Source organism: Dermacentor silvarum, chromosome 7 (genome assembly GCF_013339745.2).
Source record: "Dermacentor silvarum isolate Dsil-2018 chromosome 7, BIME_Dsil_1.4, whole genome shotgun sequence".
Lineage (NCBI taxonomy): Eukaryota > Metazoa > Arthropoda > Arachnida > Ixodida > Ixodidae > Dermacentor > Dermacentor silvarum.
Genome location: NC_051160.1, coordinates 101,740,795 through 101,753,301, shown reverse-complemented (window position 1 = coordinate 101,753,301; position 12,507 = coordinate 101,740,795).

Here is a 12,507-nt window from a genome sequence, read left to right as displayed (position 1 = left end):
GGCGTAATCAGCGGCACATGACCGGCGTTGTAGCGACGCTGTGGTCACCAACAACACGTGTATTACGTGGACATTGCCGGCCCACATCAGGGGGTGGATGGTAGACAGCCACAGTCGTATACACAACACAAACAAAGCCTATAGCGCTACACACGCGGAGGAGATTGCCATCGCTCTAGCTATCCCTAATCCCTCGTCGAAGGACATGATCACCGACTGCGAGGGGCTTGTCGGAACTATGGGTGGGGGTCGGCTCCCCCGCTTGCCCGGCGCATATACTGCAGTCTAGCTGACGATACGTTGGTTCAACTCCGCGTAACCTGGTTTGCGCCCCCAGGGAAACGAACAGGCCGATCAGGCCGCCCGCGCACTCTCTCCCCAGGCTGTATCCCTGTCCTTGGAAGCCTACTCCCAATCAGACAATCTGGCCCTTTCATTCAATGACATCACCGATTACTAAACGGAGGAGCACCGGCGTTACCCGGCCCCTTGTAAGGGACTGGATATCGCGCTTACGAGCGCCTCCTCATCAAAATTCTCGCCAACACTGTAATGTGCCCGGCGGTGCTTAAGCATTTCAACCCATCCTTTGATGGCGCGTGCCAGTTCTGTGGGGAGGTGGCTGACACCTTGCACATCGTCTGGGCGTGCCAATCAAACCCACCCATCCATCCCCACCAGAGAGGACTGGGAGGCGGCCCTGCTCGGCTGTCGAGACCTCAATACCCAAAGGGCCTTGGTTCAACGGACGCGGGCGGCGTTGGTCGCGGGGGCCCAGGAATAGGGGCCCCATCTAGTTCTGTGAGGGGAGGGGGCCAATAGGGCCCTAACTCAATCACCTCTCTGTACCCATTTAATGGTTAATGTTTTTCACCACCACCGGCGCAGCATCAACATTTCTATAAAAACGGGACGCGTGGACGTCACCCGGTGGATGTATGATAAGCTGTCTATACCTTTGAGGTGAAGTGAAAGTGGACACGCCGTCTGGCGGGTGGTGAGACCTTTACTCCCTAGGACGCGAAAGGCTGCAGTGCCCGCTCTTTACGTAGGTATGTTCCACTATGGCTCAGCCTCGCCATGGATGGCGCGCCGGCTGGGCCATCTGCGCGTGCGCTTCAGCGCAAGCGACAGGCTGAATCCAATCGTCCAGTAGATAAAGCTAGACGGCAGGCTGCGAAATCATAAGCAAAGGCAAAGTTGGCTGCTGAAAAACCGGCGCAAAGGGAGGCCAGATTGGCACGTTATACAGAGCGCGGAAGCGTGCATTATTGAAATACTGTGTGCGTAGTATTTGAAAAACCAAGCTATATAAAGAGACCTTTCGCTCGTAATAACTAGGTTTACAAGAGTTAAACCTCAGCCAATTTTTTTTTGCGTTCTTCTTGCGGCGAGTCGCGGCAGGGCATGACACACACACAATATATATATATATATATATATATATATATATATATATACATTCGTCATCATGCCGCCATGCTCATGGGCGACCTTGGCAAGCGAATGTTATAGCAAAGTGAGACAATATTGGAGTATGTCGCCTATAGCCGAAACAACGGAATAATATATATATATATATATATATATATACAGCTGTAAAAATACTGCAGAACTCATCTCACGATGATTGTCAATGGTAATGAGATTAGCATTTCAGAAATGTAGCGACAAACCGTATTTCAGAAGTCTCGTTTATTTAACATATGCAGTGGTCATTGCGAGAGAGTTCCGTTGTTTCTTTCGGCGACATACTCCAATATTATCTCACTTTGCTATGACATTCGCTTGCCAAGGTCGCCCATGCATGCATGGTGGCATGATGACGACTGTATCACGCGGACGCTGTGACGACTGGAATATGACGAAGAAGGGATGACGTCGAAGGACCAAAAAAAAAAAAGCGCTATGATGACGATAAGATGACGATTATGAAATGATGACAATGGTATAACGACGACATCGTGACGACAATGGGGATGACGAAGAAGGTTGAAGAAAACCGGATGACGAAGCTTGGAATGACGGAGAAGGAGTGACGTGTACCGATCGACGAAGGCGATATATGACAACCGCGGTATGACGACAATGCGATGACCTTACTGAAGTAATGACGATGGTAAAACGACAGCGGCACGACGGCGTGACAAGATTCGGATGACGAAATTGGTGACATATGGTGTCAATTTTTTGTGCAAGTAATGTCTGCCTCTTCGAGTAGAGCAGCTCATGAACTAGAATTCTGCTATCTGCCACAGGCAACTTTTAAACATTTTTGAAAGTGTTCGCTGAAACGCCCGGTATATATAATCGCAACTTTCTTGCGCTCTCTGCAAGATGTAGGCAGACAACACACAGATAACAAATGTAGCGTTATGTCGGAAAATAAGGCGCGCTTTATTGCCTCGTGTCAATCGATAAAAGAGTGTACATGACGTCATTAGAGTACACATCAAAATCCAATCATAAAAATGTAAGATAAGCCCACATTGACTGAAATACATATCTGCCGTCGTCCAACTAAAATCCACGCTGCACCGCGGCTGTATGAGCAAGAACCTTCATGCACAGGCGTTGCTACTAAAAGAAAAAAAAAAATGGACCCGAGTTGTAGTAGCGCCCTGTGAACGTTTAACATGTAATGAAGGGCTACAAGCACTTCATCAAATCCGCGTACAAGCGGTGGGTTTTGTCACAGCTCAGATAGAGGCCTCGTTGAGCAGGGGTGGCGCTAGCGGATAACAAACATGCAGAAAGCATAGAGCCTCCTCTCGAGGTGACGCCGAAGCCATCTGTGCCATGAATCGTACTAAGAGTCGTGAAGCAGAAGCAGGAAAGTGCCACCACGGCAACTAGATTTTTTTTTCTCATACGACGGAATTGTCGCAAGTCCATGAGGCGGCTAAGTAAAGAGTTGCATCTGTGCTAGGGCAGCAAAAACCACACTGTCTAAAATTTCTTCACACCATGCGGAGCGGTTAAACCGATGTAGTTCGAGCAGTCGCACAGCCATACCTTGTCCGCAGTAGGCAACCAAGCAGTGTCTGTATTGTCCGGCGCGTCGTCGGCCTTCAGAAGCGGCGCCCTCGGAAAGAATATCCGTGTCATCGCCATCGTTGGGTAGCGCATGTGAACGTGCACGACGTCCACCGCCGGGCAAATCCGCTGCACAACGTTGCCGATGTGGGGCTCAATTACATCTTCGTCGTCGAAGCTCACTAAAGCTAGGCAGATTCGCTTCATCAACGGTGAAACGGGCACGTTGACGAATATGCTCAAGTCGATCATGGATGTGGCACTCTCCAACTTAAGCGCACGGAGCTGCGGCCAGATGGAAACGATGGGGGTCATGTCCAGGCCCTCGTAGATGGACCACACGCCCAAGTTGCGCAGGCGTAGTTCCCGAATCGAGGTGCAGCCGAGCAGAAAATTCAGGCTGCGGACGTGGGGCAGCTCGCACAGAGTGAGGCGCTCTAGGTGTTCCAAGCATCTAAGCGGTCCCAAGGCGACGTCGTTGCACGTGGTATCGCGCGGGCAGACGTCGCAATGGGGGGTGTACCGCGCGTTCGGGAAGGAACGGACGTCCAACTCTCGGAGCTTGAAAGACGCCCGACCTAGAAGTTGAAGGCGTTCTCCTTTCCACAGTGCGCAGGCGGCGAGCGCCAAGGACCGGAGGTTGTCCAGACCTCCCGTGGCGAGCATGGAACTCCAGTCGAAGTCTTCGTCAAAGTGGAACGCCGACAGGTTGAGCTCGGTGAGAGCGACGCAAGACCGGACGAAGTTGCACAGGGCAGACTGGTTGCGCCGATTACAGTGGAACAGGGAGGCGGCCTCGCGGAAGGACCCGAGCGTCAGAGCCCTGAGGTGGCGCCATGTGCCTGCGCACCACCAGTCGTTCAGTTGGGTGACCGCGTCATCTCTGCACTCCTCGACGAAGACCGTCAGCTGGGTTCGGCTCATGGCGTCCTTGGAAGAGATCGAATCGATCTCTCCGAGCTTGACGTAGTTGAGAAGTACTGTTGATTGCAAGGTGCAGTGTGATGCTGTTGAACGCTTCAAAATACCAGCCGTAGTCATCCAAAATATTTTCTTGCAGGGCAATGTCCACCGGTAGCAATGCATTGGCAAGAATGCGGTCTGCGGTGTAAGTGAAATCGTCGAAGTAGTCGCCAGCTCCCTCGCGATAACTCTCCGCCACTGGGGTAATTTGAGAGCCTTTCGAGGCGTCGCGCTTACGCTCGTGAAACTGCAAGGACTTTAAGGCGTGGCAGTGCCTGAGTACCGAGCAGATGAAGTTATTGTTTGCGACGTTAGAGTCGACCTCTACGTACATTGTCTTCAGGTTTGGCGGTAGTACCGAGCAGTCACACTGACCCGAACCCGCGGAACTGCTGGCTAGGAAATCGGGTACTTCGATATCCACTGTGGTGTCTTTCAGGACAGACCAGTGCAGGCATTCCAGCCTTCGCAGTTTGTCCTTGAGGAGGAGGACCATGGTCGTGGATCGGATGCGGCTGTGAACGCAGCGCAGCACGACGAGGTTTGTGCAGAGCGATAGCGCTTCGGCCACCCTTTCCGATTTGGCCAAGACGTAGAAGCCCACGTCTAACTCGGTGACGACGTCGGCTCTCGGCCGGACCATTACGGCCGTGAAGACGGTCGCCGGATCCTGCAGGGTGAAGCGTGCGCTGCACATCCAGGGGGCGTTGTTGACGACGTTCTTCAGGCGTCTACACAAGCTCCCCATTTTTAGCCGGCACTTCCAGTCGAGCAGTTCCAATATGGCGACCAGGACATCGTCTGGAAGGCACAGAAGGGCGTCGTTTTCGTTCTGTAATCGAAGAGATTCGGCTGGCCTGATGTGGGCGGCTGCTGCGGCTTTTCGCCTTTGCTTTGAAGACTTTGGCTTTTGCTTTGCAGGCATATTTAAGTTCCGTACCGCCTAGTTGCAGTCAGGCGCTGAAGAACTGATGTACTACCAGCTAGCGCGAAGCCTTAGTGCATGCCGGAATGATTGTGCATAGCGGAGTGGCTGGTCAGCCCAGATGGCTGTTGTTGGCGATGGGGCGCGCGGGCTGCTCAATGGCGTAATAGTTCAATGAACAGCAGTATATATACGCTTGCCAATGTGGAACTGAGAGTGCGCAAAGCTTCAGTCATTGAAACATATCGACGAAAACTTGCGCGATGTTTATCCCGCTACCCCGTAGACAGGGGCGTAGCCAGAAATTTTTTTTCGGGGGGGCAGGGGGGCAAGCTTCTGCTTTCCTCTACGTCACGTGATCGATAATAAATATCGGTAGTAAATATCGGCAGACTCTATAGATGTATATCAAAGACATGGGACCGCCCCCCACCCCTCGCGTGTGCGTTTGCTTGTGAAAAAATTAAGTAAAAAGTAAAGTAAGCTCACTAAATACAGTAAGTACGACAGGTACGGTGGGCGTTTTGAGCAACGGTCTCTCATCGCGCCACTGAATGGACCAGTATTCGAACACGCATCCTTGATACGACCCGTGCGATCGGAGAAGACATCATTAATTGTTAATTTCCGTTAAGCGTAGATGGCGTCGTCCTAGTCGGGGCAAAGTGCGTTTCACAAGTCAAGGGCGGCTATGCGCGTGAAAATGCACGTGTGACCAGGCTAGAGAGAGAGAGAACAACTTTATTTTATTATTATAATTTATTTACTTATTATAGAACAACAGCTTCGCGTCGCGTCAAGGAGTGGGGTGGATTTGGATAAACTATACAGTTGCTACGCATTTCGTCTAATCTTTCGCGCCGGTCAGAACGCGCCAGAGCAAGTAATTCGGTACGGTTCAGTGAATCCGGCCACCACAGGGGAGGGCCCGGGAGACTTGCCCGGGACGTGGCATGTGCCACTTCATTCCCTCTAATCCCCGAGTGACCAGGTATCCACTGTATCCGCACACGTATGGAATGGTGGGCATCAAAGTGGTTAGCTAATGCGTTGTAATGCGCGTCTGGAATGTCACCTGTCGCGAGGGCTCGACAGGCTGCTTGACTATCTGTGCGTATCAGTATATTACGGGCATGCGGGTTGGGCATGGTAACGGCCTCCACAACGGCCGTGATTTCCGCCAGGCGTTGCGTGCTAATGTTGTAATGGAAGCCCCAGGACAGTGGTACGCCTTCGGAAGCTATCCCTGTCCGGTAGCCCTCGGAGTTCTGAGAAGGAGATGCGTCCGTGTACAAGATCCACTCTTCTGTGTTTTCGTGGAGATGTTGGGCTCGTGCTTGGCGTCGTCCTGGTTGTCTGTCTGGGTCCATGTGCCGTGGTACATGCAGGTTCGACGGCAATCTGGTCGAGCGTCGCCCATGGGGGCCGGGTTGCTTCGAATGCGGGCGGTGGAGGTATATTGTAGCCCAACTCACTAAGCAGGGCGTGTCTGTGCAGAGAACTTGAGGCGGGTAAATTGTGCTTCGCGGTGAAGTTGAGCCAGCTCGTCTAGTTTAGGAAGAATCGCCGTATCTTGAACCCTAGCGGACTTGGCGTATTGTGGGGTACCCAATATTGTACGAGAGATTTGACGGAGCATGGTTTCAAGCTTAGATTTTTGCGTCTTGGTAATTTCTATATATGGGTATTGATACATGACGCGGGGTATGGCTAGGGCCAGGGTCATGCGCCGGAGTTGATGTTCTTTGATGCCTCTTAGCTTACGCGTAGTGCGTTTCAAGAGGCGGTCAACTTGTTGTAATTGTTCGGTTGTATGTTGAAGCCATTCCTTGGACTTGCCGTCGTCTTGCAACCAGAAGTCTAGCACCTTTATGTAGGGCTTTCTAGGAATGGTGTCATTCTGTATGGAGAGTGTAATTAGTTGCCGATCTTCCCGAGCCTTTGGAAGTTTCCCGTTCGTGACGACGATGTACTCTGATTTGGCATTGGATAGAGTGAGCCCTCTTTCTTGAAGGTACCGAGATGTGGTGTCAATGGCCGACTGTAGTGTGTGTTGTAGTTCTGACGGTGAATCTTTGCAGGTCCAGAGGGTGACGTTGTCCGCATATATTGTAAAATGAAGGTCTGGCACTGCTCTGAGATGGCGCGTCAGACCGTTGAGAGCGAGGGAGAAGAGGGTTGGTGACAGAATCGACCCTTGCGGCACCCCTTGTTGGAGGTGCCGTGCGTCTGCTTCTACCTCATTTACCTTCACGGAAACCGTGCGGTCAGTAAGAAAGTTTCGGACATATTTATATAGCTTCTGTCCCGGTCGGATCTCTCTAAGGCCTTCGAGAGCCGCTTCATGGGTGACGTGGTCAAAAGCACCCTTGATGTCCAGGCCAACTATGGCGCGCAGTTGAGAAGTACTGTATTCAGTGTACACATCCTGTAAAGCAAGCATCGCATTTTGCGTTGACATATGTTTCCGGAATCCGATTACACGTGGGTCGACCGGATATGTCATGTCCTGTTTCCAGAGTAGTCGCGATAGTGCCATGCGCTCCATTAGTTTTCCTGGACACGACGTCAGTGAAATGGGGCGGAGATTCGCAATTTCGTGTGGGGTCTTATTGGCTTTGGGAATGGGAATGATCGTGGCCATTTTCCATGCTGAGGGTATATTGCCTGTGTCCCAAACTTGGTTGATGGTGTCGAGGAGGTATTGCAGTTGAGTGTCGGGTAAATTTCGTAACATCTTGTTAGTTATCCCGTCCTTTCCCGGTGCTGTCTGCCGTTTACAGGCATTGACGGCAATTCTCAGCTCACCCATTGTGAAGGGGCGGTCGAGATCGGAAGGAGTGTGGTCTGCAAATACAGGTAGAGGTTGTGTGCTACGAATGATGGTAGCTGTTGGGAAGAAGTGGTCTGCGATTTGTTCTGCCAAGGTTTTCGAGTCAATTCCTTTCTTTAGTTGTAAAACCTCTAGGTGGTTCTTTCGTTTGGGTTGTCCAAGCAGCGTGCGAAAGAGAGACCACGCTCTGCTCGTGTGTAGGTTGTTACCTGCACTCTCGCAGATATCCAGCCAGTTGTCGGTAGCCAACTTGTCCGCGTACTCTTGAGCTTCTTGCGTGATCTCCTCTATGCGGGCTCTGAGACGTTTGTTTAGTTTGTTGCGTTTCCATCTCCGGATTAGGGCATGCCTTTTGTCCCAGAGCGTTACGGAGTGTCGATGACCAGGCTATACCTACTCCCATAGCAATAGCTTGTTCGCTGCGTCTTTCCGCTAGAAAACTTAAATACGCGCAAAAACGCGTCAGGCTTTTTTTTTTTTTTTTCGAAGCTTTCGTCGCCCTGCTCCCTCATACGAGAGGGTTGCATTTCCTGCGGCAAGTGCATGGGCCGCTGTGTCTTCCGCTGTGTGCGAGCGTGTAGCCGTCATTTGCCTTTACGTCAACAGATTCAGAATTGGACAGGATATTTCGCCGCACAGCATAGATATGGCATGTGTACGCATTTTAAGTAGTGCGTGCAACTCATTTCTGCTTCACTTACACCGGTGCAAACAGGAAGCGGCCTTGTACCTCACATAATCTCGACTGATTGGTGTACTAGTGATGCAGGAATGAACTCCGGTCTTGTTCAGTGCATAGTGCACATAATCAATTTCTCAGGACGCATGAACTCCGACGAGAACTGTCAGCGCCTGCAACAAAAGTTTACTTACGCTGTACTGCGCACAGCAGTAATCCATGCTTGTCGGCTGTCTGTTTCGTGCATTCTGTTGCGAGTCGGTGGAATTTCACTGCTGTCATCAACCCCTTCGTGTGTACATTGCTGGTTTGGGATTCCACAACAAAACAGCAACTACCGGCACCTGAAGGAAAGCGGCGGAAATGTATACCGGAGATTTCGACCACCTGGGGTCCTTAACGTGCACCTAAATCTAAGTAAACGGGCCTCGAGCGTTTTCGCCATCACCTAAAATGCGGCTGCCGCATTCGTTGCTTCATTTGTTGCGCATTTGTTGCTTCAGAATGCGGCCGCCACATTCTCGCCCAAAACTTCAGAGTGTCAAAGCCTTGACAAACAGCGTGACAGTTTTTTTCCATATGCAGACATGATTCGCTGTAAATTACCAACCCAAACGGAAGCGCCCAGGAATGAAATTGTGATAGTAGCACCGGTTTCATGAATTATGTCAGCGCGAAGCGACGAGAACAAAGGGTGGGTAAGTGGGGGGGGGGGGGGGGTTGAACCCCCCCCCCCCCCTGGCTATGCCCCTGCCCGTAGATAAGACACTGACGATGTGACGGCCGAAACCCGATGCGCTCGCTTATTATATCTAGGGACAGAGGGTCTGCAGCCTCTACCAAAGGCGGGATAGGGGTGGGAGGGGTTGTTGTAAATATATTTCGTATCCACCGGCTTCCGTCGTACACGACAGAAATTATCAGGTGTAGAAGTGTCTGCTTGAAGTATTTAGAATGATTTCTTTAAACCATATTCACCTTTGTTATCACATATTTATTGTTGAGAAGCGTTCAGAGGAGACAAAGCAGGCAATTCGAAGCCAAGCTGCAACTGCGGACATAACTTAATCTCATTTATACCTTTCATCTCAGTGAGTGGATTTGTTGGCCAACTATAATTATGGTACGTGCCTGTTTTACTCGCACTTGCATCAGTGAAATTCGCCGATGCTTCATGTGTGCACGTTTCTTTTATTTAAATTTAGCTATCGACCGGAGGCAGTTCTTTCGATGACGGCTGACACACAGGCATGCCGTTTTACACCACGGCGCCTCCGCCTGAGAGCGGTGCTAATCAACAACACATTGCGCCATTGCGCGTCTCCATGGGGGCAAACCTTCACTGCAGTTACAAGATCAGGCCACCGCGTCCGAGGCACACGCGGCATAGAGTTATATTAACTCTATGACACGCGGCTTAAGACCTTACCCATAGAAAAATGAATTCAAGAGCGGACACTCCCATAGAGCCCAGCGGCCGAATTGACGGCAGCGCGCCAAGCGGTCGGCATCAATCACTTCCGTTTTCGGATTTGGGCGCGCGCATTTTGAACGCTAGCTAGCACGCCGGCTGCGCTTTTTTTTTTTTTCCCCGACCGCGCACGGTCTCTGTGCGCAATCAGTTTATTATTCAGCAAAAATGATTGCGAACAATCTTACCGAGTCCCATCGAATCTGTGCCACGTGCAATTTCACAAAGTAGATGCAAGACTCGTTGTGAAAAGAGGAAATATTTATTTTGCTCTATATAAAAGCTCGTTACGCGCTTTTTGTGCGTTCATCCTGCGTTGTGGCCCCAGATAAGCAGTCGTTCCCGTATGAAGCCCCATCGGACGGCATCAGCTGAAAAAAAGTAAATTACAAGCATGTTACATTTACAAGCATGTAGCAGCATGTTACAAGCATGTGTCATTTGGTATTTAGATATAGGAATACTGCGTGTAGAGAGAGAGAGAGAGTAGATTTTAATGAAGAGAAGGGAGGAGAGGTCGGCCTGGAGAGCGTGTCTCTAGCCTGCTACTCCTCACTGGGGTAAGGGGAAGTGGGATATACTGCGTGTAGAGGCGAAATGTGCGAAAGCGGTGAATGGGCGGCATTACAAACAAAAGCAATTCGCTTTTACATACATGGCGTAGAAAATACTCGACTCAACCCAAACAAACCAACATAGTTCCTCAGGACCAAATAAGTTCATGTCTGTCTGTCATCCCAAACAATACCATAAAATATAAAAACAACTGACTTCCATGCAAGCATTCCCCCATATCCGGGCATTATTTCTTGCACTTTAGGAGCACAAATACACGGGCGACTTCGCGTTTGCAAAACTTGGCCTCGGGCGACGCGACGGTATACGCTACATACACAGAGACGGACGCAACAGAGGTTCCCCGCCGGACCATGCTAGACGTTCGCAGAATGCCTTCTACTCGCACACAAGACAAATGCGTGGGTGCAAAGCCTGTTTCGGTCCTTTAGAAGACGAAATTTTCGAATTACAAGTTTCTGATATGTTCCTCGGCGTTATCTTTCGCGCGTTCTGCCGGCGCCAGCAACACACTCCCATGTTATCACTCTTGGTAATCGCCCATCGCGTTTTCGACAGGCGCGAGTACCGAAAGAAGGTACGTACATGTTGTTGCGGGGCCACAAAAAACGTCACAAACTTGTCCCTCTAAGATTCTTTACACGCCAAACTATGTCACCACGGCCGAGCTGCTTATCGCTAACTGCGTCACAGCGCGCTGCGCGGCCAGTGTGCCTCAACAGAACCGAAATAAGCTGCAATAATCACATAGGAAGCGTCGGAAACATGTCCCAGCATGATTCATTAACTCAGATTGACTGCGCCAGGACGGCCGAGCTGTTTTTCGCTAACTGCGTCTTTAGTCTCAGTCCCGTGCCGTAAGCCTAATTGCGTCTGTGAAACAAAATTTCTCACCTTGCCGTAGTCCAATCAATACCTCCTAATTTGTCCAATAGTGCAGTGGTGCCTTGTCCCAGTGCAGAAGGAACGCAAGAATACGCCGGGAGCCCAAGGAACCGAGCTACATTACAAAAAAAAAAAAAAAGAGAGAGAGAGAGACACGAGTCACTGCGGGCGAGCGCTCAAATCGCGCGCGCAGCCGTCCTCGCTCGCTTCGGTGGAGTGTCTGGCGGATGACGCATGAGCCTGTCGCTAGGTAACGCAAGAAAAAATAAGTCGCAACGTTTAAGTTCATTTATACGCAAAACGGCAAAGAATTTAAAAAATAAAACAATGTCGGTTAACTTAATTTCACTTTCTTTTTTCGATGCTCGCGGCAGCTAACGTTCGGCACCAAGCGTGACGTGGTTCCTGTTGCCAGTTTTTGCCGAGTGTCCCCTCTTGTTGAATTTCTTTCTCTATGCCTTACCGCTCTGCTTCTTTCCACCTCCCTTTCTCTCCCCCACTCTTTCATTCCCATCACCCCCTACCTGTGCAGCACCGTTGAGGTGGCCTCCTAGCGAGAGACAGCTACAGTACTGCACTTATATCTTATTTTTCTCATACAAAAGTCACTTACTACGTCCGAGGTAGCGCCGAGGCGACCGTCGCGTGAGGAGTGCGCGACGCTCCGATTGGCCCATGCTAGTGTGGCTATAGAAGTGGGCCACCTTAGTTCTAGCCACCCTACATATGCCGCATGGTGCTTGCTCCGTGTCCTGTGCCGGTCACCAAGTCAGAAGGCGCACCGAAGCTTTCTTGGTTTCGCCCAGACGCGCTGGGACCGGAGAGCTCTGGCCAGCTTTTGGCCCGCGAAACTACAGAACGTAAATAGCTGCGTAGTTCAACGCTCCTTCCTTCAATCCACAGCATGCATTGCACGGTAACAGTGGAGAGCATTTTCTTTAAATAATTAGAAGAGATTGTGGCCGGTGCAGCTTGTAATGAGGCAAACTAAGACCTGTCGCGCTTGGTGAGAAACTTGAGCGGATTTAAATAATGATTCCTAGGGCAAAACTCAAAAGCTGCTCAGGTTGGAGGATATAAAAGACAATGCTTTTGCACCTATAGTTCATTCACACAAAAAAAAAAAACTGTAGAAAAAA